Raw genomic sequence first — 22,895 nt, 5'->3', positions numbered from 1 at the left:
CTGGGCTTGCGCGCAGAGTCCCCGCCACGCAACTTCGCCGGGGATTCTCTCCCTTCCTCCTCTTAAACTTGTTTGCACAGAGCTCTCTCCGCTGCTCTCCCGCCCCGCTCCCCGCCAACTTTCCGGGCCAGTCTGATAAGCCCGGAGGAGTGGAAGGTAGCGGGGAGGTGAAAGAGGCTTAAATGGCTGGGTGGGTGGGTTGGAGGTAGGAGGAGCAGCCAATGGCTTAACTTCTCCGGGAGGAAGGGGCAGTTCCCACCCCCTAACCCTGAGGGTAGAATCCTTTCTCCTATCTCCACTCTCCGGTTCTTTTGCTTTCCTTTCGTTGGGGGGGGGGGGGGAGCCGGAAGCTTGAGAAAGGTGTCTGCAGCCCCCTCCGCCACCGCACGGCCCGGATTTGGGCTGCGCGCGTGTGCGGAGTGGGGCGGGCGGTGGAAATCCGGGAGCGTAGCGGGGCCGCGCGCCTTCTCGCGTTTCCCCGGCAGACCGCACCTCGATCGGCGGCGCGGGAGGCCCTCTCGCTGTGCGGCTTATAAATCGCGCACGTCCCCGGTCTGGGGGTCGTCGGCGTCGGAGGTGGTGCGGGTGCGGGCTTTCGCTGGGCGTTCCGTGACAAAGAGCCGGCTTGGGGGAGGGGAAGAGGAGAGGCCGCCGCGCTCACTCCTCACCCTCCCCACCTCCCCCCACCCCGCACGTGAAGAGGAACAATTTGTTTATCTTGGGCTTCAAGAATCCTTCCCTCCTCCCTGCTCTCCGAGGCCGCCCAGCCCCTCCTCCCTTCCCTCCCTCCCCTCCCTCCTCGGCGCGATCCTGCCCAGTCCCGCCGGCAGCACCTTCCCTCCTCCCCTTCCTCGCCCCACCACCCCGGTACTCCTTTTCCTCCTCCCACCTTCCTCGAGCCCGCCTTCCCCCTCCCTTCTGGAACGCGGCCGTGGGGGAGGGAGCGGGAGGCGCTTTGTCCGCCTGGCGGCACGGCTCGCCCGGGAGGCCGCCCGGCTGGGAGGGGCGCTGCGCCCCGAGGCCCTGCCCCTCCCCCGCGGCCGCCCCCGCCCCGCGGGCCCGCGCTCCCCCCCCGCCCCCGCCGCCGAGCTTGTCCGGAGCGCGAAGAAGAGGCGGACTCGGTGGGGAGGAAGAACGACGGTCACAGAGTCAGGGAGGGAGGTTCTCGCTTTACAAACAGGAAGCCGAAAACCACTGACACACTGTAGCTTTTCTGATTGTACCCGGAGGCGGGGTCGGACCTGCATCTTGACTATCTCGCATGCCCTGCTGGTACCTATTTCTCTCCGGGTCCGCGCCGTCTCCCATTCCCCGCCCCCCCTTCGCGCTCTGCCACCGATGGGGAGACCCACTTCGTGAACCTAAGACTCAAGTGGTATTTGAAAGGCGCTGAGAATATCGTCGTTGCCTGCTCCACGCCCTCTTTTCCTGTGTTTGTACGCCCCACACGCTCGGATTGCGTAGGAATGGGCTTCTTTTCGGGAGGCTCCAAAAATCTCAGTCCCACGGCCTCTCTCCCGACCTTTGGGGATGGAGGACTGTTGTGGCGTTACCTCGCCAGCTGAGCAGCGCTGGAACAAAAAGCCGGTGCCCGGTCGCTTTTGATCGCGGGCGAGAGCAGTAGAGTTTGCGGCCGAAAAGTTTAGCGTTTGGGTTGTGTTCTCTCGAGGGTGCCATATCCGCCCTGGGAGGGGTAGTGGGGGCACTCCGGGTGCGCGCGCCTGGGTTATGATACACCCGCAGGTGGGAGCAAACCCAGGGTCCTGAAGTTACCTGGAAGGAGGTAGCAAGCCCAAGCCAGAGCTTACTTTTGAAAATGAAAAAAGATAGTGCTTACTTGAGTGGATGAGACCGAAGCAGTACATTTCATGGTGAATCCCAGTTCAGCAGGTTAACAGACTTGAAAAATGATTGCCTGAAAATAACATTTTTCTATCAATTTTGTGACAATAATTTAGCCTATCTGTTAGACCGATGTACAGGAGTATGTTCTAGCTTTAACTGTATTTCACATATGCATCTCCCATTGATATAAGTGGTCCGAGTATGTGTGATGAGTGTAATGAAAATAAACAGCCTTAAACCTTAAGCAAAGAGTTGCATGTAAATTCTAGGTACCACAAAAAAGAAAGGGAAAAAGTTAACATCCTCCTCTACAAGTTATTTTTCCTTTAAAAATAGTTTAAAATTGTACATTGGCCCCTGAAATGAAACAGTATTTTAACTTAGCCTGTGTGTGAGATAAAATCTTGAGAACAGGTTGCAAAAAACCACGTTAATCTTCCTTTTTTTGAATTAGCTGCTGGATTTTAGTTGGGCTCTGGGAGGGGGGCGGGGCACAGAGCAATTATAATTAGTTCTCAGATTGAGCTATTTGGAAACCCCTAAAGAAAAGCCATAATCAACCAGAGGCAAATAATAATGATGGTGATGATAAAAATAAAGATGAATAGGATTATTTTCTGTTTTATTGCTATTGTTTACCTTCTGAGGGCCAGTATGTCCAAAGTACTAAATATTGATTAGTTCTCTTTCTGCTTGGCTTGGATTAAGAAGGCAGTCTAATCAAGGCTTTACCTCTTTTGATTTGTTTTCTTATACATTTACAAGCACAGGCATGAAAAGCAAACAAGCAAACCAGAAGCAGGGTGGGTGAGGTGAAATAGAAATCTTCCTTTGGCTCCAGGCTGCTGGGAGGGGCCTCGGTTTTGTGTGGGTCGGTAATAGCCCTGTTAGAGAGTGGATAGCCCAGGCCTGGGTTGGAAGCTACATTGCTTCAGCTGAAAGGTAGTTTCTGGACACGTAGTCAAATGACTCTCCCCACACACACTTGCTTTATTCAGAAGGGTCTCCTCCTCCTCCGCTCCACAAGAGTTGTTGGTGAAAACTATTGATTTCACCTATTAGAGAATCTCATTGAAAAGGTGTCTTTTCCTAAAATAGTTTTAATTTGTGGTAGCAGGATGAGACATTGTTCATTTTCTGTACTTAAACCTGAAGTCCTGGTTAAAATTTTAAGATAAATTCCAACTGACAGGTTCATTCTCAAGCCAAAGATAGAGTGGCTTGACAAAGGTGTAATCATTCAGGCATACCAAAAAGCATGACAGTGCAGTCTTCAGAATTTCAAAATGGTGGTAGTCTTACTTGACCTGGATAAATTCCGTGTTTTCATAACCTTTCTACTTCATAGTGCCATCATAACTTTCTGAGTGTGCTTAATTTATACACAGCTTAAAGACTGTATAAATCCATGTGATTCCTGCTCTGAAGAGTTTATCACATAAAATTCATTTGATAATAAGCATATTAAACGCTGAGTATTAGAGAAAACTGCAACCTATCCAAAATGTTCTCATCTATTTCTGGAAGAGATCCAGGAAATGTCAAGATACTTACTAGTCCAGGGCTAAAACTCCGTATAAATGAATCCAGTTTCCCATTTCTTATCCTGTTGAAGGTAAATTACTGGCTTTGTATCTAGGTTTTTTGGCAAGCTTATAATGTCAAACCATTTCTAAATCTTTCCTATGAACCTTTTCTTTGGCTTATCCTGTTCTGCTTTCCTGGGTGATAGGATTGGTAGTGTCCCTTGAAAAACCTTCCATAGCCCACCCAGGGTGTGCCTTAAGTTTGTGAAAAAAACTTTTTGAAATTTCATTTCCCTGTGCTTCACAAGTGTTTGTCTTTTAATTCTCAAGAAGCATGGAACAAAAAAAAAGCTACAATACATGTTTAATTGTGTTATGCATGTACTTTAGTTGTGGTACATTTTATTTAGTCCTGGGCAGCCAACGATCAGAAAAGTAGAGGCATAGTTAGTTAATCATTCATAATCTACAAAATGCTCTTCAGGCTGAGTTCCTTTCCCAGGGAAAGCTGAGTTTTCAGGCAGATGGCATGTTTGCTACTTTCTATCCAGTCGCATTAGAATCATAAGGGCAAGATTTAGACTCTTTGGAGGTTTTCTGCCACTTGGTATGAGGAAAATGAACAGTCCCCGGACAAGGTGTACTGACATTTCTGTAAGAAGGAGGAGGATTTTAAACCTTAAAATGGAGTTACATAGAGTTATTTTCTAAATACGTCTCTGAGACCAATATAGCCAACTGTTGTTAAAAAGGTTTCCTGACAAGGTTTTTCCATTTGGTTGAGATAAGAATGGGGGAATCTCTCCCTCTCTCTCATTCGTGCTGCTACTATAGGAAGAACCTAGTAGGATAAGCCATTCTGCACACTACGTAGTAGTTCTTGGATATGTCTGAAGTACTTAGGGCTTATTTAGTGTCGCTTACAGAGTTTTACTTGCAATCAGTGCTCCATGTGTATTAATTAACACTTCTGTACTACATTCTTGAGCTTAAGATGGCTAAATTCTGTCATCTCTTTCCACATTACCCGTCATAGAGAACTGTGAAATCAATCAGACATCAAAGTCTCATAAAAAGGAACATATTTAAAACTCAGTCCCAAGATTTTCATAATATCTGCCTTTTAATTCTCCCAAATAGCTTTGCATTTTTCACTCTATTATTCAGAGGCTGATGATTGAGTTTTCAGATCCAGCTGTTTGCCTTGTTTTTCTTTCAGCCTCCTGCTGCCAACCTTTTGGTCTTTTCACTGATCTTTAGCACTTTTACCAAAGAGTGGGAAGAAGCAATAAGAAGAGAAATTTAATTTTGGTGCTTCCTCCTCTATAACTAATGAAACAATTGGATAAGATACCAATTATTTTGGAATAATTTTGGGTTTGATTCAGTATACCATTTACTCTTCATTAGTGAAAATCATAGAGAATAGACTGGATTTTTAAATGTCATTCATTCATTCAGTGATTCTGGTACATAGTCCGTAGTGCTTCATGGAAGTGAAAAAGCTAAATCACACTCTTGCATCCAAGACTTTGACAGCGTAGTATGTTCTTTTTAGATTTTCAGTATTATTTAAGCTAGGTTTAAGGGAATAACAGGTGTTGGTTTTTTAATCAGCATTAGACTTGATGCCAGTGACTTCTCAACAGTTTCAGGCTGAGTTATTCCCCTTTCCTGTGACATTTTCAGTAAAATAGTATGCTTACTTTCGTGTTGTTTCAAACTAATTTGACATTGCAAAAGAAGCTGATTTACAGATATCTGCGCCAAAGTTATTGGATCCCCCAAATCAAATTTTCATTTAAAAAATACAGCATGCTTTTCAGACAGACACATTCAAAAATTCACTATTCATGTTTGTGAGATAGAAATGGAGCTTTTGGAAAATCAGCTATCACCAAAAACTTAGAAAAAAAAAAACAACCTTTTTTTGTTGTTTAAATCTAACAAAGTTTAAAGAACTAAAGGAATAAGACTGGATAAAATCACTCAGAAGATGGAGTTGAGGGCCTGACGTATAATGAATACTTAAAGATCATAGGGTTCTATTCCGTGGATCAGAGAAGGCGCAGACTTCGTTTTAAAAGTATACCTGGCTATTCCATCTGTTAAACAGTTGAAGGGCTTTTGAGCTGTGGATAAGCAACTCCATTTGGGAAAGAAACACGGTGTTCCCTTAGGGCCACCATACACACGTGCATAGAAAAAGCCATTACTACTATGGCTCAGTGCTTTTTTTTTTTTTTTTAATGGCAAGCTGTGCATTCTGTTCTTGGGGGAATTTAATAAAAATCTCAAAAGGCCTTCAGCACTTCCTCTGACATAAGGAAAGTGATTTCCTAAGAATAATTTAGACACCTCTTTTAATCGTATTGGACCTTCCATTGGTTGGAATGACCTTTATGCTGAAGTAGAATCTTTTTTTTTTTTTTTAATAGAAGGATAAATTTTTTTTTTTAATTAATTAATTTATTTATTTTTGGCTGTGTTGGGTCTTCGTTTCTGTGCGAGGGCTTTCTCTAGTTGCGGCAAGTGGGGGCCACTCTTCATCACGGTGCGCAGGCCTCTCACTATCGCGGCCTCTCTTGTTGCGGAGCACAGGCTCCAGACGCGCAGGCTCAGTAGTTGTGGCACATGGGCCTAGTTGCTCCGCGGCATGTGGGATCTTCCCAGAGCAGGGCTCGAACCCGTGTCCCCTGCATTGGCAGGCAGACTCTCAACCACTGCGCCACCAGGGAAGACCCCTGAAGTAGAATCTTTTAAAGTAAGAATAACTAACATTCATCCTCCTTAAGCAGTGGCTTAACAACCATAGAAAACTTGAGCGAACTATATTTAAACTAACAACCTCCAGAATTTCTAACTCCTGGAGTCTCCATTCTGTTGTGTAGAATCTGGTTTTGTAATGTCTCACGTTATGGACTCTCAGTCCTCAACATATTTCACTTGTGCTTATGTGTGCGAAGACGATTTTTAGGATACGTTACTGTATCATTTCTCTCCTTCCCTCTCGCAAGATCTTTCTCCACCTCCAGAAAACCCATGGCAGGGCCGGGGCTTCTATCCCTTCAAAAGAAAAGGCTGAAGTGCTGAGTCTATTCGTGCAGATTCAACCTGGGTCGTAACTGTGACTCAGAAGGATTGCACAGCTCTAAGACAAGCTCTGCTAGTGCCCTTCATTCTCACAGTGGTGGGTTATTTTTCTTTCTTTGATTGTTTGGTAGATGCTGAAAGTAACTCAGTGATTGAGAGTACCCAGTAAGGGACTTTAGGAGCTCTAGTGGTAAGGTAAGAGAGGCAAGAGGGGGTGAAGATTTTGGAGGCAACTCCTGGAATGGGTGGCAAAAGAGGTGATTGGTTTTGCTCATTTGGGGTAAACAGATAGTATCCTGTTGCCTTGGGAGTTTATGGTGATAACATATGCTTTTAGTAGTCTATTCTGAACCTGCAGACCTTACTAAAACTCAAATATGTATTTTTCAGAGCTAATGGCATTACTGTTTGTATTCCAATATCTGGGAAAAAAAATCATTTCCTAAAATATTTCCATGCTCCTTTAAATGACTACCTCTGCCACTGAAATGGATTTACCATAGGATTCCTTTAAATCAGAAATTCTCAATCGGTGGAGATTTTGCCCCCGCCCTGAACATTTGGCAACGTTGGGACACATTTTTCAGTTGTCACAACTGAAGGGGGTGCTACTGCTGTCTAGTGGGTAGAAGCCAGGGATGCTGTTAAACATCCTACAATGCACCCACAACAAAGAGTCACCCTGTCCAAAATACCAGTGTTGCTGCTATTGAGAAACCCTGCCTTAAACAAGGAGCTCCCCTAGAATGTTGAAAGTACAGAGTGTGGCTTTCCTCACAGCTTTTCAAAAACACTCTTACTACTTAACCAGGTGGAGAAGGGTGGGGCTGCCGTTAGGAGGTAGGGAGTCCCTGGGAAGAAGTCAAAGCGCCGGCCGCCCTGTTGCATCTCAGCTCTGGCCATGGGACAGTCTGGCTTTTCACTTCATGTTGGGAAGGTGAACAGTAGTCATTCTTTTTACCTCCCGGAGCGATTGTTCGGCTCAAATGAATTCATATATGTAAGAGTCCCGAAGACTTGATGGTGCTACACAAAGGCTAGGCTTATTTTTATGAATTTCTGTCCCATCACTTATTTGCGTGCCTCCCACCCAAGTGCAGACTTAGAGTGATTTGGGGCTTATTTCACTCAGGCATAAGCCAAGGTCTCATGGTGAGGGCTTGAGCAACTGCTACATATTGGACACAGTTTCTAGGCATTGGGGATACAGTAGTGAACCAGGGTCCTTGCTCTCGTTGGACTCACAGCAGAGCATCATTCATGTTTCAGATCAGCTGTATAAAATGGTCTTTGTGGTTTTATGAGAACGTGTTAATGGAAGTCATTAATAACCCAACATATAGGAAAATCCCAAGGATACTAAATGCTTTGTATCTTCTTGCAAGCTTTCTATAGCTTTCTTGCATTGCTTTCTAAAGCAACATTTATTTCACTGTCTTTCAAATAAAATCACTTTGTGGAGGGGAGAGGGTTAGTTGGTGTGGTGGAGAATAAGATTAAAGGATGGTTGTTAAAAACGAGGCTGATGATCATCTTTCTTTCCCTTTTTTGGACTAGGTAACACTTGTAGCACCATAATCATCGCTTGACATCAAGCTTTTAGAGGAAATTAGACAAAGATAGGGAGCATTTAGAAAGAAACAAGCAGAAAGGTGCAGGGGCTTGAAACCATGTCACATGAAGAACAGTTGGGAGACCTGGAGGTGTTTAGTCTGATTTCAGGGATGATATGATTGCTTTCTTAAAATATTTGAAGGGCTGTCATGTGAAAAAAGGATTAGATGTGCTCTTATGGCCTCAAGGGGATAAAGTTAGGATCAGTGGTTGGCGGTTATTAGGAGTAAGGTTTGGTTTAATATATTAAAAAAACAATTATATGAAAGTGGAAGCTGTTCACAGATGAAATGGGCTGTGTTGATGAGCAAAAATGTGCCAGCAAAAGTTGTTCAATTAGCTGAAATGTTGGAGAATAGACGACATCTTTTTTAAATTATAAAACTTTAAAACAATATAAAAATAAAATACCAGTGAAAAGAGGATAGGGCCTTTGTCTCTTTAATCCTCTTTATATCCTCATGATAGAAAAAGATCTAACTGGGAATTCCCTGGTGGTCCAGTGCCGGGGTTCGATCCCTGGTCAGGGAACTAAGATCCCACAAGCCACGTGGTGCGGCCAGAAAAAAAAAAAAGAAAAAAAAAGCAATGACAAAAAAAGACCTATCTATACATGGGAGGAACTCTAAATATTTGTGGAAGAAATTGCTCAATGAAAATGAGTAGATTAAGTGACTTGATTCCTCTTCCTCAGTGTCTCCCCTGTGCCCCCAGAAGTTATCACGGTTTAGAATCTCTCTCTCCAGACCTTCTTCTTTTTACTCACATATATACTATAGAGTGTACATCACCACACACCACACGTTAGTTTTTTCCTACTTGAATGGAATCATATTATAAATGTGGTTCTGAGATTTACTTTTTCCACATAATATGTTTTGGAGACCTGTCCAATTCGATCCACACAGATCTTCAACTCATTTTTTAAACTGTTATATAGCATTTCGTAATAAAATGTTCCATAATTTATTGAATGATCCCCTATTTCGAGAGACTCTGGTAGTTCCTCATTTTCTACCAATTAAGCCTTACTTAATTGCAATGAACATCCTTATCCATATATCCTTGTATATGTGAGCATTTCTGTAGCACAGATTGACTTTTTTCCATATATGTAATATGTATAAACAGAAGTCGGCCAAAAAAAATCTCTTAATCTAATATTGTTTAACATAGACCTCGAATCTTATTACAACCTATTTTAGGGCAAATGATAATTGTGTCTCCTGAAAAATATGGCTTAAAAAAAAAAAGTATCAACTCTAGCGACTGGTGTGTGTCTTTGCAGTCTGTGTGAACACTGTTAATTTTTAAAGGCTGTATATCTGGCCACACATCTTACACGAATGACTTTCTTTTCATCTGGTCCCAATGACCAAGTGAGTAGGAGTCTAGTTAACAGCTCCTGTTCATGCTGTGAAAGTGGGAACTTCACTGTCTTGAACAAGTTTGTAGTTCTCTTTACCTTTCCTGAGCTTTGTGTTCCCCAGGCCTGCATGGCTTTATGTGTCAAATGTGCATCCATTGGTGATACAGTACCTGGGGTGGCAGCGGGTGCGCCTTTGAGTGGTAATAAAAATCGCAGGTCCGTGAGTTGCCACTTCCTACAGGTTCAGTTACCCTGACTAATCCAGTCATCTGTGTAACATGGTAATAACAACCTGCTGACCTAGCCAGCTGTAGAAAATGCATCAAAATGGACTTGCCTCCACAGTTGCCTTATAGCATTTGTTTCCACAGTGAGTCCTATCAGTTTTCATTACACACAGGTGCTGAAGTGGTCTCAAGACCGACCTCCTTCAGGCTTCTTGGTCATTTTGATTTACCTCTGGCCTGGCAGCTGCCCTACGGCGAGATACTAAGAACTATAGTCTATATTTTTACGGAGCCGGAGGAGTTTGGCTCTAGGATCTACGCTCTTGGCTACAATATTATTCTGCCTTCACCTGACTGAAGGGTTCTCTCTTGAAAAGGTTGAGTGAGCAGCTGCCTTTTCTAACTAACCATGACCTCCCAAGGAGCAGTCCTCACTTATTTGAACTTCCTTTAGGTTTTAAGGTCGGTTTGAACAGGAGCCCACATGAAGATCCGTGGTAGTGCTGGTCCTTGGCTGGCCCTGCTGTTTTCTAACGAGGATCCCCCCCTTTGCTGTCTCTCGGCCTCACATACCTCTGGCCTCGTGTGTCCCTCTTTCCTCGTCTCCTTTACCGCCATCTCATGTTCTACCTTTGTCAAGTGACAGTAGGACCTGGAAACTTGTACAAAATGTAGGTGGCAGTGATGTGAACAACAGAAGTAAACCGAGGGTGGAGATGTAGGTGATTGGTGTCGACTTTAGACGTCATTCTCTCCCAAGTGATTCCAATAAACCAAGCGCTCTGCTTCAACTGATGACCTAGATACTGAGTAGTGGGAGCCATTTTCTGCCATTTAGCTGCACTGCCGAGCGTCTTAGTGGGAAAAACCCCTTTGGCCTGCTAAGCAAATGCAGCTGTGTGCTCACTGCAGCCTTTAGGGGAGGGGGCTTCAGTTTAAAGGCAGCTGGATAGCTTCTACTTCAGTAGCTTACATAGCAAGAGTTGGTTGGGCACATAAAATAAGAACCTTGCAACTAGGTCAGCCAGTACGATCAACGAAGACGTTCCTCAAGTTGCTGCTCTGGTCACGCAATACAACTTCAACCTTTGACTCTTTTGCTGACAGCCAAGTTTAAACAGTGAAGTTTAGTTTTTGCTAGTCTACTGAGGAGTGTCATCTGACTTTTTTTGTGCTTGCTTCTGATTTTTCCTGGATCTGTTTCTTTCAATTTCTAGCACTAGAATGTCTTCTTTGAAGGATGACTTCCACATATGTATAAGGCGGACAGCTGCCTTGCATTTTGCCCCAAGTATAACATTTTACCTTTACATGATTGTAGACAGATAAATGGTTCTCTGTTTTGAATATTACTTGTTTCATAGCTATCTGATTATAGTTATTAGATAAAAACTGCTGTCCAAAGGCTGGTGAGATTATAGCTATGCTGCAGTAAACTTCTAATTGCTAATTCCTTTGAAAAGCATTTTCTTATTTCTCTTTGAAAGAGTCCAGAGATGATTTGGAATAGGTAATACATGCTTAGAATCAAGTTTTCCTCATTATGGAGTTTTTAAAAAACATATCTTACAAAAAGGAAGTGTTTCAGACCTGTTTTTTTGAAGAGAGTTCAATAACGATGGACATAAATTCATTCAGAGGTATATCTGGAGGTTAATGTTAGCATTTATGCAAAGAAATCGGACATTTTGTCAGAGCTGGACCAAATTTTCTGGATACTAAGTAAAAGAAATAAAACTGCTTTAATGGTTGGTCCTTGAGTTTTGGCTTCAGAATGGCTAAGTGAGTTCCCAGCGGGGGTAAAACATACATCCCCTAGGCCCACTCCCATCCTCTATTCTGGGCTCCTTTCGTCCCCAGTTCTAATCCACGGTGACATTTCAGTCCGTCCTTCCTCCCGCCGCCTTGACAAGAGATGTGTCTGCAGCAGTGGCTGCCTTTGCAGAGTATGCAGGTGGTGTTTATCTTTAATCACTTAAGGTATTTCCTCACAGTGGTGTGTGCAGATCAGCACCTCCCTGGTTGTAACATTCTCTTATGTTCACATCCTGCAGTAGCCCTTTCCTGGGAGATCCTCTGGTGTTGGGTAAACAGAGGTGGTTTATATAAAGAAGCAACTTTCTCAGTTTAGAAGTTGTTGCAGCTAAAACGGTTGAAAATGTCTTTTGCAGTTTAACTGGGAATTCCTAAATGGTTTGCAGCTGCTATTGGATTTTTAAAAACATGTTCAAAACACGTTCGTTTTCTTCCATGAAGCACGGAAACAATGACTTGAGATTTGGATTTCATGCTGCTGACTGCTCGGAACCTATTGAAGGACTATTTGAAAAAGCTGTTTGTCATAACATTGGATAACCATATCAAAAAAAATATTTTGGGGGAGGTTGTTTGTATATGTTAGAGTGGAATAGGTCTGGAGCCCACGATGAACTTGGACCATGTCATGGTAACTTGGAGGGTGACAAAGTAGGATAAACTGGTACTTTGGGGATCTGGGAAATCTGGCACCCCGGCTACTGAAATTCAAATGGACTGTTGCCCTTTTTTTTTTTTTTTCTTCAGTGTTTGATCCTGTTCTTAGATTGAAAGGACTGATATGAATCTTTCAAGGGCCTTTTCTTAACCTGAAGTTTGTGGTCTGAGATTCCAGTTGGAACACTTGGATATATGTAACAATAGTTTCAAGGAAGGGAGCTTAATGATAGTGTGTGCCTGGGAGAATCGTGTCTTTGTTCCCTCTGCTGAGGTGCAGGTTGTCTGTGTTACTGGTTTGGTAGGCTCCGTGTTTATCTGTGGTCTGGAATGTCAAAGGACTGCCAACCTAAGAATTTTGCTTCCCTCTCTACCCTAAAGTGATGGTGTTGGAGTTTCTCGTATTGGCTCATGGGGGTGGGGACGACCATATATGGAAGAGGGAAGGGGGATTGGCCGGCTTTGGTATTCTCATCCTTTCTTCCTAATGCCATTTTCATTACTCTATTAAGAGAGAGTAGATATGCTGAGTAATTATTTATGTCTGTCTTTTCCTTCACAGTGTAATGCACACTTCACTTGTTTTCTTCAACTTTTCGTAATCTGTGTGTTCGTGATACACTGAAGAGCAATAAATTTGAGAAGAGAGATAATTAGCTTTGACAGACTTACAGAACTGAGACTGTAAGAGGAGGAAGCAAGAGGGTTGCTTAAGCAAAGGATTCCATTACTGGGTTTGAGGGAAATTATCCAGATAAATTCTTCAGTGTTAAAATTCATAACCATCTGGGTGGCCCGGGTTATAAGAAGAAGTGGATTATTGTGTGATTTTTAAGAATTTAAATATTTTTCATAGTTTAAAAAAATACTTTTTTATTCCCAACATAAATTTTTTTTAACATCTTTATTGGAGTATAATTGCTTTACAATGGTGTGTTAGTTTCTGCTGTGTAACAAAGTGAATCAGCTATACATAAACATATATCCCCATATCTGCTCCCTCTTGCCTCTCCCTCCCACCCTCCCTATCCCACCCCTCTAGGTGGTCACAAAGCACCGAGCTGATCTCCCTGTGCTATGCGGCTGCTTCCCACTAGCTATCTATTTTATATTTGGTAGTGTGTATATGTCACTGCCACTCTCTCACTTCATCCCAGCTTACCCTTCCCCCTCCCCGTGTCCTCAAGTCCATTCTCTACATCTGCGTCTTTATTCCTGTCCTGCCCCTAGGTTCTTCAGAACCATTTTTTTTTTTTTTTTAGATTCTGTATATATGTGTTAACATATGGCATTTGTTTCTCTCTTTCTGATTTACTTCACTCTGTATGACAGTCTCTAGGTGCATCCACCTCACTGCAAATAACTCAATTTCGTTTCTTTTTACGGCTGAGTAATATTCCATTGTATATATGTGCCACATCTTCTGTATCCATTCATCTGTCGACGGACACTTAGGTTGCTTGCATGTCCTGGCTATTGTAAATAGAGCTGCAATGAACATTGTGGTACATGACTCTTTTTGAATTATGGTATTCTCAGGGTACATGCCCAGTAGTGGGATTGCTGGGTCATATGGTAATTCTATTTTCAGTTTTTTAAGGAACCTCCATACTGTTCTCCGTAGTGGCTGTATCAATTTACATTCCCACCAACAGTGCAAGAGAGTTCCCTTTTCTCCACACCCTCTCCAACATTTATTGTTTGTAGATTTTTTGATGATGGCCATTCTGACCGGTGTGAGGTGATAGTTCATTGTAGTTTTGATTTGCATTTCTCTAATGATTAGTGATCCCAGCATAGCATTTTTTTAACCATTTTTAAATTGAAGTATAGTTAATTTACAATGTTGTGTTAGTTTCAGTGATTCAGTTATATATATGCATATAATAATATATGTATTCTTTTTCATTGGTTGGATTAAATTATTCCGACTATCGTACATTATTTTCTCTTTTCTGGATTAAAAAGAAAATGTGTGGAACAGAGTGTGAGAGGTTGACTATGTCAAAAAGGGAAGGGGGCGGGGTAAAATTCGCAACATCTAAATAAGAGAAATGCGCAAATAAGGCTCCCGTGTAGCCTTTATTCCTACAGAGCTTCCTCCCTGGGCCAAGTCATGCCCTCATCCACAATGGAGGTCATGATGATACGGAAAAAAGGGATCTACCTAGAACGTTCTGAGATATACTGGTTTAATGCTCATAGGAGCGGAGAGATGGCTTTGTAGGGGAGTTTCACTGAGAAAGAAAATGTTGAGACAGTTCAGGGTCCAGTCTATGGGATGAGTTCCGTTAGGTCACTGTCAGCTCTCAGCTGCAGGATCTCTAAGCATTGACCCCGGACTAGCTTGAAGGTGGGCTAGGAGGGAGTGGGGAGAGTGGAAAGGTGTGCATTTCCCTGCACAGGGAATCTTCACTGGGGATCAGCGTGAAGAGCTCCTTTAAAATGTGCAGCTTTTCTCCTCTCCACACCCAGGAGCTGCTTCTGCTTCCCCCACCCGCTCCATTCCTCTGTCTTTTGTTCCATGAATAAATATTATGTGGTTTGGTGCTCATTACTCTTTGATATGAAAAAAGGCAATTCATTAGGTTGAAGGAGGAGGGGGAGGGAGACACCATTTTTCACCCGGTGCATCAAGCGCGGTTACACTGATTTGAATTCCCAGAAAAGTAATAAAACAGTGAAAATAATGATAAAACAGCTCCCGGGCTGACAGCTGTGCAGCACGCGGGAACCCCGCGCACAGGCCCCCGTGCTGCAGCAGGACAATATTGCGGAGCATATGGTGCCTTGCAAGCCAGTTGTTGAACTCGGTGGCTCGCTTTTGTCTGGGTGACTCTCCCAGCACCGGGCCTGTGGTGGCTCTTCAGAAACTTCTAGTCTCCTTGGCAGGAGGGCTCTTGGCTCCAGGCCAGCCGTGCTGTACGGTGGCTGACTCAGGCCACGCGGAAAAGCTCAGGCTTGGGGAGCGTTCACGCCTCCTTCCTTTGGTCACTAATCAGATCATTTGTTCCGCAAGGAGAAACTGGGATCTTTTTTCTCCATGGCAGCCCAGTGGCTCCATTACCAAAGGAAAATTTTCTGCAGGAATGCCAGTGAATTATTAGGGATGCATTACTTCACCGGGGGCTCACTTCTTCTCGCGATAACCATTGTTTTGTTTTGTGTTTAATGCTTTTCAGATGCACTTTGCACATTCCCTCTTCATTCTTAAGGCGAGAATAGCTAAAGCCAGCAAGTACCTTAGGGCTAGTGGTTGCTGCTCCCAGGGAGCGCGTGTGCCCGTCTATCTAGTTTTTAAAAGACGTTGCTAAAATAGGCCCTTTGCTTATTTAGCATGGGTCTTTTTTTTAAATGTGTGAAGCTGGCATGTGTGTGTGCATAAAAAGACTAATTAACTTCACTTTCCTCGGAGAGGTCTCCTTGGCCGCCCCGCAAATGTGCCCCACGTCGGCCGGAGTTGTGCCATCATCCTTGAAGCCTTTATGACGCCAGCCTCTACGGAGTCAGGGTCACTCATTCTGGTTCCTCTCTTCTTGACTCCAAAGCGCAAGGGAAGACCCAGAAGGGCCGCACGGTCCTGGGAGAGTGGTTCCTGCAAACATAGCAGAAGGCGAGTCTCAGACAGAATCGCACTCCATGAGGAAGGGCGGTAGCCTGTGCTATTGTGCTGCCTGCCTGAGAATATTTTTATTTCAGAAGCTGAAAGGAGAAAACGGGGGTGGGGGGGGGTGATACGACGATTGAGGAGCACCAAATGTCACCATATTCTTGATCTCTATGGGATTTTTTTTTTTTTTTTTTTTTGCAGAACACCCATAAAGCTTGTATTATGAAGCTGGAATAAGTGAATTTCTTTTTCTCATGAACAAATGTCATTCCAAGGCCGAATCTACTGGGAAAAAATATACATATGTATGTGTATGTATATTTATTTATTTCTGTGATGTTCTACTAATGACTAATCAGAGATTACATCTGAACGCTCTTCTGGGGGAACTGATATTTTTTCAGGCCTTTAGTTTTACATTTGTGTTCACTGGCCTTGAAAAAAATGTTTCTAAATGGAGGAAAATCGATCTGCTATAAATCTGGTGTAAGTGGGGAGGCACTTGCCGTAGCATTCGGGGCCTGGAAGAGTGGATGCCTGTGCCCTGGATGTGGTGCAGAACATCCCGAGGAATGAGTGGGGTGCTGTTTGCTGTTTACTTGCTGGGTTGGTTGTAGGAGCTCCTTGATGGTGTGAACATCCTGTCAACCTTCCCTTGATGGGGTGTTTTCGCAAGTCATAGTCAAGGGAGAGGTATTTCGGCTTTTACCTTCCTGAGTTTCCTGAGTCAGGGGAGCAGTCTTAACCTTCTCTCCCTTTAAGATATGGAAGCAAGAAGATAATGACTAAAAAAGACCTACACTTGACTCTTCCTCTTCCTTGTCCTGAGCTCCGTGGAGCTACCCACAGCTACTCTGGAGGTTTTGCTACAACTATCACAGCCTCCCTCAAGGGACAGCTGGTAGAGAAGTTGGCAGGGACGAATAGGGGAAAAAGAAAGAGCTAGAAAGGAAAGCAGGAGACAAGAGGAAGAAGGTAGGGTAAGAAATGATAAGACATTTTGGGATGTTAAGAATAGGTGAACATTTGGCTAGACGAAGTATCCTTGTTTCCATTGAATTAAGTTTGTAAATATCTTTTTGGCCATTTTATATTTGCACAATAATATTAGATATTCTACTTATGCAGTGCACTTATGGGATAAGTAGAGCTACAGTGAGACTCAGCTCACTCACCAAATGAGTGGGTGGCAAAGCAAAAGTAGAAACAGGCTATTGACCTTCTACATTTGGTACAGCTTTTCCGGTTGGATGAAGAACCGTGAATCTGAAAATCCAGCTGTGTTGTTTTACACTTAGGAAATAAAAGTCTTCAGGGGTTATGGGGACAGTTCAATTAAAAAAAAAACTTGCCCCCCCCAATGTGATTTGTATTATAATTATTTAATACCTAAAGGACTCTTCTAATTGAATTTTAGGGTGCTTCATTTACATTCTAGCTGGCGAGAGTTAGAAATACTGTCACTTTGTGGTCCTCTAATTGTTGCCCCAAACATTCACAAAATGCCCTGTGATTCAATTATAAGTATCTTCTGGGGACTGTGTAATTATATACTACCTAGTTATCCTTATAAAGCACCAGGGGACGGTAAGCCAATCAGGTAGCGTTAGTGGCTGGCTGTTCATAACCCTGTAATTGATAGTACAAAGTGCTTTGGGTAAAACTACAAATTTTATAAGGGAGAATGATCTAGCTTTAGGGGCAAGAAAGGGTTGCATACTCGTTTTTAAGTTATACCAATATGACTTTTGAAGTAAATGCTTGCTGATGATATTAAATAATTGACAAATTTGTTTAGCGTAAATGAAATATGAAGTCTAAAGATGTGGACCAGAAACGCTATAGCAGTGAAAGAAAGGGGAGGGTACTGGTGCGTACATAAAGCTGTGTCTTTGTAAAACGAAAATTAAACAACAATACAAGAAAATACGCCACGTGTGGGAAAGAATTACCGGATATGAGTATCTAGTAATCTTTGAATTAAAGAACGGAGAATGAATATTTTCAAGGATGTTTGTGCAAAATAAGAAGTCTTTAGCCTACTCTTCCCAGGGCACCACGGAGGCATCTACTTGCAGACGTCGCCTCTCTTCCAGAGCTCTTTAAAGTGGTCGCCAGCTCTCGACAGCAATTGCTTCTGAGTAGTGTTCAAACAACCCTGACATGAGTCCCCTGGTATGTCATTATCGAGTCTCATATTTAACCTTTTTCTAATAGCCTCCCCAAAGTCCAGAGTTTTCAGTTAGTGCCAGAGGAAGTTAGAAAAGGTGTTTTTCCTCCTCTTGACTGCACAGCTGTGAGGAACATCGTTAACTGGAAGTCACCTTTGTTTTTCCTTTTTTTTTGGTCCTGTGAGGGGACCAGGTAGATGCGAAAGGAAAGCGACGCGTTGAGATAGGCCAGACTTTGTGGCGAGTGTCAATACATGAATAAGGACGTCTCTTTTTCTTATTTTTACTGAGTCTCTTGCTTGATTAACTCTATTCTTCTGGGAGAGAAGGACCAGGGAACACAGGCATTCGTAGAGAATGCGGCTCTCCTCCTTTTCCCTTTCCTAAGCTTGTTATTAGTGACGCATGCGTGATGCTAAGAGGTCAGGGACAAGCTGCAGGGTGGGGACAAGCCCGAGAACAGGGGCGATGGTTACACTGGCGTGGGACCCACCTTGGCCGCTCCTTACGGTAGGTAAACAAAACCCTTTTGCCCAAGTGCTGAACAGTCTCATGACCGCTGTGCCTTTAGAAGGATGGTCCTTTTTTTAAAAAAAATTATTTATTTATTTATTTTTGGCTGTGTTGGGTCTTCGTTTCTGTGCGAGGGCTTTCTCTAGTTGTGGCAAGTGGGGACCACTCTTCATCGCAGTGCGAAGGCCTCTCACTATCGCGGCCTCTCTTGTTGCGGAGCACAGGCTCCAGACGCGCAGGTTCAGTATGTGCGGCTCACGGGCCCAGTTGCTCCGCGGCATGTGGGATCTTCCCAGACCAGGGCTCGAACCCGTGTCCCCTGCATTGGCAGGCAGATTCTCAACCAATGCACCACCAGGGAAGTCCCCCCCTTTTTTTTTTAAGTAGATTTTTGTTTGTTTTCTTTCGCCGCCCCACACAGCTTGCAGGATCTTAGTTCCCTGACCAGAGGTCGAACCGGTGACCCCTGCAGTGGAAGCACGGAGTCTTAACCTCTGGACCGCCAGGGAAGTCCTGAACCTTTCTTATTAAGAGAAGCATATGGAAGTGGTGACATCTCTGATGTCATAGAAATCGGAGAGAGCATTCATGAATTCAGGAGACTGGGGGACACCCAGAGGTCTCGTTCCTGAGAGGAGGCTGGAGGCAGATGACCCAAAGAATCTTCTCCTTTGCTGCTTCTCAGCCTCTGGCCTGGTGCTGGGAGCAGCGGGCGACTGCAGATGTTTCTGCCCCACTGTCACCACCAGTGGAGATGGAGGAGAGGGGCTCTGGGAAGAGAGCTAGACGGAAAGGGGGGAAATGAGGTAAAGAAGGGCATGGACCGCCGGGAGACGTTTGGACGTGGGCCCTTCATTGCTTTTTGCAATAGTGAGAGGGAATGTTTCTGCACGTGTCTTGGAGATACATGGAAAGCCTCGTGGAAATCCCATTCTGACTTTCCTTCGTGGCTTGTTCCCTACGGACACATCTTTTTGGTTCTGCACAAATTCCCAGGCACCTTCTGTCTCTGCCCTGGGTCCTTCTCGCAGCTTGTGGTCCTGCAGGGGGGGAAGCGAGGCCACCTCTTGAGAGGGTCTCCTCCCTCTAACCCCTTACCCAGGGAGTCCCATCCTTCCCCTGACGAGGGCTCTGCCCCGTGCTGTCTGGGTGGTGGGTGCTGGGCGCAAGTGAACACGCCAGCCTTTGGTCTCAGCGGCGGAGGTCTGTAGCTGTCAGGGTTTTCCCTGTTTTTCTCCTGACCTGCCCTGGAGGGTTCCCAGGTTCAACCAGCACCAAGCCGGTAACTTCCTCTGGGTGACTGTATAATCTCTCTTCTGTGTATAATACAGACAGAATTTCTGACTATCAAATATAACAAATGCTCCCACTATCCTCTGTCTCTGGCTCCCATCCCCATGATTGGGGTGCAGTTTGTTCTAACTAAAAGAACATTACATGGAGAGCCAGGAAATCAGGTCTAGTTCAGGCTTTTCCCCAACAAACTATATAACCTTGAGCAAATCACTGAGTCTCCTAGGACCACAACACTCATGGTTTGATTCCATTGATTTGTAAGGACACTTTACAGTAGGAAGGAAATATTTCTAAAATTCAAGTGCTTAGTAACTTTGTGTAGCCATGCTGGTACTACCTGAAAGCCTAGGAGTATCTGCGTCCTTCTTTCAGGCTACCTAGAGGTTCCCACCAGGTAGAAACAGAAACAAAAGAGATCTCAACGTTCACTGAACTGACTGAAGGGTTTTGTCTAACAGATGGTAGTTTATAAATTTAATGCGTATGTGCACGTGCCCTGCTTAGAAATAGGGTGTGTAAAATTCGGCAAGTCAGCAGGATGTGAAGAATTGTTTCCTAATTCAGCTGGTCCTCTCTGTTTAGAACCCTGGGCCCCTCCTTCCCTCATCATGCTCTCCTAGCACCATATATATGAGTGGTCCTTGTCCTGTATAGCTTTTATAGGTGAGTGGCCAACACTGTGTGACGACCTTCTTTAAAGCAGAGATTGAACCTGTTGTGTAGGAGGAACTCCACAGCTGTTTCTTGAATGGACCTGAACTGTAATATTGGCTGAGATATTTCATCACGTCCTTATTAATTATGGCATGAGTGCTAAACTTCAGGGCTGGAGTCTTAAAATGTGGCTGGAAAACCCAACTTTGTTTTTCTAGTTGGTTGAAGCCATTTTTCTCTCGTCTTTCAATCAGCACGTATCCATCTGCCATCTAATAGCGAAACTAACGTGTCCTTTTTTGTACCATTTCTTAATGATTTGTGAATTTACAAATCATTATCCTTCCTTTACTAAGGCCAAATAATATCCCGGGGATCTTAATCAGTTTTTGAAAGTCATTGTACAAACTTCAGTTTACAGGCCTTTGTAGCAGGTATGTGTAGGTGACCCTCAGGGTGATTCTTTTAGACTCTTAATTTCTTACTGGTAGACTATCTCAAACAATGTAATACTGTATTACAGTATTTTAGCTGATTTTCCTTTAGAAATATGCATTTGGGCAGATAAAATTATGAGGATGAGCAGTGGGCCAATTTATATGACTCAAACTATGCAAACAAGGAGGACACAGTCTGTAAATGTAGATATTGTTTCTTCAGTTCTAAAGATGTTTACTTTGTAGTAGGTTTACCAGCACATTTTCTAAGTAAAGAATTTCATAAATTAGAGTGCTTGGATCATCTCAACAAAGCAAGAAAAATAACAAAAACCTTTTTAGGTGGAATACACTATCTAGCAGATTCTTGGGTACAAAGTCATTTTTCTGTCCTCTGCATCTTCTTCTTTGGGCAAGCCTATTTTCTCTCTGGTTCTGTCTGAGTAGTTTTGACAAGCATATGAAAAAAACCAGGAGAAGGCCCCAGAATTAAGTCACATTCAGATTGTTTTGCTAACAACTCATATTGTTTTATAATTCCAAGGTGAAAGATAAAAGTCACTCCAATCAAATTAAAAGGGCAAGAAATGAACTTGGTTGAGTCTAATGTTTGTTTTAGGCTTGGGATTTATACGGGTGATTCTACTGCTGTGATACACTGATAAACGTCTTATCCCATGCCACAATTAAGCAACAAAACACTACAAAACAAAAATCCCTAAAGCAAACCAAAAACCTTAACCTTCTTGGTTTTAAGTTTGCAGACAGGTTTTTTCCTAAGTTAATTTTTTCTCACCTATTTCTTGTGTCTGTGCTTCAGCTAACATCGGCTTAGACGTATTACTGGTGACCTTTCCATCATTGCATATTCATTAGAATAGTAACAAATATTAAGGTGTGTTGATTGTAAATGACCACGTATGCTTTGGCTGTTTTACTTGCTATACTGATTGGCCATCAGCCTGAAAACTGCTCTTGTTCCCATTTTCTTTTTTATTTGTTTCAGCTCTCTGGCAGACAGAGTCTCAGCCTGTCCTTCCAGAGGGCCGGGGGCAGTTATTAAGAAAGAAAGATAAAAAAAATAATTGTCTCACTTGGAGAAAGAAGGCATGCGTAAGAATTGTGTGTGTATGTGCGTTTGTGTGTGTGTGTTTAGAAATTTGTTTGGATTTTTGTTTTACCTCAGAATGGAAAAACTCATGCTTCTAAGCTATTCATTTATATAACAACTACATAGCTTCCAGAATTTGCCATGACCTGGAAGGGGGCCTCCGTGATCCTATTGATGGAAAGAGTAATAATAGTAACAGCTCACATTTCCTGAGTGCCAGACACTGTTTTAAATGCTTTACATGTTATCATCTCTCTTAATTTTCACAACCATCCTGTGAGGCTGTGGTAATTATTGTTTCCATTTAAAAGATGAGGCTATTGAGTCCCAGGCTTTGACTACTTCCCAAGGTTAATGAGTGGTAGGACAGGAATTCAAACCCAGACAATATTCCTCCAGCGTATGTGTGACTAACAGCTGTGTCTAACTACTTCTCAGTGTTGGTCCTAGGAGGAGAATGATGGGTTTAGGACTTTGGAAGACTATTTACTTGTGCTGTGGAACATGGTTGAAGGGAAATCTTGAAGGTCCGCACCCAGATGCCACTCTTCACCATTTATTCCCTGACTGGCTTTTTCCACTCAGCCTGACCGTAAGGGCAGGGTGCCGGTTCTGGGTTGCTAGGGGTCAGCTCTGGGCTGCTCCTGTGTGTGTCCTGATAGCCATGGCTGTTCTCAAAATGTACCGTCTACTTTTATCAATTTGTTCCTCTACCAGATTGCCAAAGTCAAAATCTTATTTGGGCTTCAGCACATATCTAGAGGACTAGCATAGCTGCCTTTGGAGCAGTGCCTGATGAGAGCCTGTGTGTGTGCACCTTACTATTATTATTATTGAAGTATAGTTGCACAGACTATTAGGTATAAAATGCCCCTTTTTTGACAGCACATGGAGAGAGAGGGTTTTCCAAGAGCACCAGGTCTTCAAGGTTAGGGTCAGCCTCTGCTCCACGGACCC

General features: G+C 43.5%; 1 protein-coding gene across 4 annotated transcripts in view; it reads left to right on the top strand.

Annotated features, from left to right (window-relative positions):
• MAML3 (mastermind like transcriptional coactivator 3) overlaps positions 1 to 22,895 on the top strand; it is a 615,614-nt gene that overhangs the window by 198,573 nt on the left and 394,146 nt on the right. The gene's annotated exons all lie outside the window — the stretch shown is intronic.

Source organism: Balaenoptera physalus, assembly GCF_965194825.1.
Source record: "Balaenoptera physalus genome assembly, chromosome: 5".
Classification (NCBI taxonomy): domain Eukaryota; kingdom Metazoa; phylum Chordata; class Mammalia; order Artiodactyla; family Balaenopteridae; genus Balaenoptera; species Balaenoptera physalus.
This window is presented reverse-complemented; position numbering and strand designations above follow the sequence as displayed.